At 36.8% G+C, this 3,746-nt stretch overlaps 1 non-coding gene across 1 annotated transcript; it reads left to right on the forward strand.

The window, feature by feature from the left end:
• Positions 1–3,164: 3,164 nt before the first annotated feature.
• On the forward strand, positions 3,165–3,236 carry TRNAG-CCC (transfer RNA glycine (anticodon CCC)). Its single transcript has one exon. It is a non-coding gene; the product is annotated as a tRNA-Gly (tRNA).
• Positions 3,237–3,746: the final 510 nt, after the last annotated feature.

Consider the following 3,746-nt stretch of genomic DNA (forward strand, 5'->3'; position numbering starts at 1 on the left):
CAATAATTTGCATATATATAAACTTTTTCCCCTTACTTCTAACTTTATGCTCAGGTTGGTTTCTATTGAAGGGAACTGGTTTCTTTTTTGATGCAATTGTTTGTTTCTGTCGCTTGCATGGCAGCCCAATGACAGTTAATTCTGCACCCTTAGGACGGCCTCGACTGGGTACAACTGGTGGGACTTTGATTGGCATTTCGTGGTTGCTTTTGGCGGCGTCTTGTGCCACTTCAGCAGTTTCCAAATCACTCGTTTCACCTTGGCTGACACTGTTTAGGGTCGCTCCAATGTCCTGGTCAGTTCGCTCATCATTTTCCATATTATCTTCATCACCTGTCACATCATCTAAGCGTTTGCAAAAAGAACGAGTACAGATTAATAACTGTTACTCTTTCAACAAAACTACTAATGTTCACGCCTTAACTCACTTAAATTTTGCGCACATCTCCCGAAAATTAGATGTGCGCTAAATATTTCTCAAAAAATGGTGCACGGAAATTAAATTGTGCGAAATAAAAAAAATGGACAAATGCATTATTGTTATTATTATTATTATTATTATTATTATTATTATCATTATTATTAAAATTTCAATTTATGGTTCTTAATCATCAATTACAATGTAGTTTCGGATTCTAATGGCAAAATGTGCGCCATTCCTAACAATATGACAAACCTCTTGATTTGTCAGCAAATAGAAGTTTCAAATCTTGTCTACGACAAGAAGCTCAATCCTGGTGTTCTCTCGAAATCGAAGAGCAGCTGTAGGAAGGCAAACAAGCACATGAAATAAAGGTTGACATCCGGATAAGCGTTATGAAGCCATTGCATGCGAAATGGGTTGTGTCGTTTTATGATAACATGAAAAATCATATTGGCTGCTTGGAGAAAATCAAAGTTATAACCTAGATGATGATGATCTCGCCAAGAATTGAATAATTCAAACTCAAATTTAGAGCAAAACAGCAACTTGAAGTTAGGATATGATATCTCACTTGTTAGGCTTTGAATTCCAATATCAACATTGCTAATCCAAGAACTGAACACACTCTGAAGTAACGAAAACTTCTGTTCAAATTGACGCATTGGAGAGACTGAAACAACTGATGCGATTTTTTGGCAAATCTGAAAAGCCTTTCTGTACTATTGGTTTTGCGACAAGATCAAACCATGTTTCTGACCATCTTCTGCACTGATAACTACATTAGTATCGCTACAACTTTCTTCAGCTGTGCAACAGTATGCTTTGAGCAGTAGTAACTTGTAGAACTCCGTGTTGCACATAGAGAACTATCACACATAGAATCCCCAGTAAGTCTACGGACAGCAAATATGTGTCTGCAGGGCAATAACATTGCTGAGCGAAAAGAACACAGGCATGAAGACTTTGTCACTTCCAAATTTCTAGCCTGGGTCTTGATTGTGAATTTTCCATCATTACAAGCTGCAATGTTCTTCACTTTAGACACCATTTCCAACTGCTGAAGTACAAAACTAGATGTTTATGGAGTGAGATATTTCACATAGAACCCCTCAGCAGTATGTGGCTCATAAACAGTGATGCCCTTGTGGTCTTGCCGAAGTCTCATGGAAGGCAAAAATAGTAGAAAACTATCAAAGAACTCGTTTAGGCTGTTATGGCGTGGGCAAACTTCTTTGATTCTTTGGTTCAAGGACTCAAGCATGTTATTTGTTCTGTTTATGAATGTTAACCTTTCAGACTTCAACCCTTCAACCCATTCATCATGAATTGGATCCCAGTTGCTTTCAAAATACAGACACTACGGATGCTAGTCATCTTAAGCGACTCAATTAATCCTTGCTATTCTTCTGTTTTTGTATACACCATCTTTTGTATAAATGCAAAAATGCTTGATTAATGACCTGACTGGATTTCGTGGTAGCAGCGCACCCAGGACGAAATTCAAGATAGGCTATATGCTCACCTGACTAAAAACCGATATTTGAGCCAAAATTTTAATTGCGTACTTGAAAAAAATACCTTAACAGTTATAAGTATAGTTTTAAATATCAAGATTCTTTTTTCTATTTGGATAACATCAAAACAATGTGTAACTAAAGTGTTTCCTTAAAACAACTAACGTTGTAAATTATTACAAAGGGGGAACAAAAGCACACTTGAGCATGTTTTCCTGAAATTTTCAAGGCGCGCTTGGCCTAAAAAGTGTACTTGACACTTGAAAATTTGTCTAAGTGCACCCGAGATCTTGTCAAAATCTGCCACGATATCCAATTGGGATCAATGAGTCTTCTGCAAACATCTCAAAAGCCTGGCAACATATTTCACTTGCAGCTAATTACAATCAAGTCATATGGAATTTGTTGAGGATGTTGGGGCACTAAAATGTAGGTAAAATCTAACTGGCGACTTGGATGGCTCTGCAATTTCTCAGTTTAGTTTGTTCAGATTTGCCTAAATGTATTATACAAAATCAAATAAGAAACTGAAATAAGAATTACCTCTGATTTGGTCTGCTTCCATTTGATTTTGAAACAAACTTCTTTCCGCCAGTGATGCAGGCAAACACTAAGTAGGAGTACTTCAACTCTGGCTTTACTTTCTTACCCGGTGCACGCTTCAAAGCTGCAGCAACAGTCCTTGAATCTTTGACATAAAACTGTGCTAAAGTGCTCTCTTGAGATTTGGTCAAGCTGTCCTTCACATCAGCAAAACTGGCAAATTCAGTTCCAATTTTGAAGGAATCCATAATCGATAATCGACCCTTAGCCATGGACAATGAACAACACAAAAATAGTGTCAAAGTCTGTATCTAAGGCTAATGCGCGAGTGTGTGTTTGCGCGCAAATAGTTTGTGCGCATGTATGTTGGACGAATAGCCAAACTGTTATAAAATCCGGTGCCGGAAAAATATCCACGGCGTTTTTTTATTAGATAACAGAAAAATAGGTTTTTGGAGCCAAAGAATGGGGGATTTTAAAGTTTTTAACTTCATTTGATTTTTTTTAAGACTGGATATATTTCACTGTAAAGGTAGGTATGCAATAATGTATAATACATATTACTCCTTTAGTGAAAGTACACACACACATACACATATGTATGTAACATCACATAAACAAGTGTAATTGGTGTTCCCTTAAAAACTAAAATATAATTATAGTAAATTTATTTTTCATTGCATGTCTCTGTGGTGTAGTGGTTAGCACAGTCGCCTCCCACGCGACAGACTCGGGTTCAATCCCCGACGGATACTATGAGAAGTTTTATACATGAATTTCTGTATCTACTTCCCTTCCGTTCCATATATCTCTATCTACTTCCCTTCCGTTCCATATATCTTTCTAATTTTGTTTCTGTCTCTTTCTCCGGTGTTTATAATGCGAAGGAGTAAGAAGGAAATGGAGGGATTGATTTTGTATTTCTTTTATTTGCTTTGTTGTTTGTTAGTGTTATGCGCGTTTTCACAATTTTGATGTTAGTCCTCTCATAATCATATGACTGTACTTGTAATATCTGTACTTGTAATATGAGAAGCAAAGAATAAGAGGAGGACGAAGAGGACAAACAACTGATGAAGAGAAAGAAATAAAAATCATGACGGAGTAGAAAAATAAGGAAGGAAAGAGGCAAAAGAAGAAGCAAATTTTGTTTTATTATCTTGCTTAGCGTTATCTTCGTTCTACTTTGCCTATTTCAGATAAGAAATACGATTTCACAGGAGAGAAGAATGATCTCTCTCTCTCTCTCTCTCTGTGTCTTTTTT

Source organism: Penaeus vannamei, chromosome 10 (genome assembly GCF_042767895.1).
Source record: "Penaeus vannamei isolate JL-2024 chromosome 10, ASM4276789v1, whole genome shotgun sequence".
In the NCBI taxonomy this organism is placed as follows: Eukaryota; Metazoa; Arthropoda; class Malacostraca; order Decapoda; family Penaeidae; genus Penaeus; species Penaeus vannamei.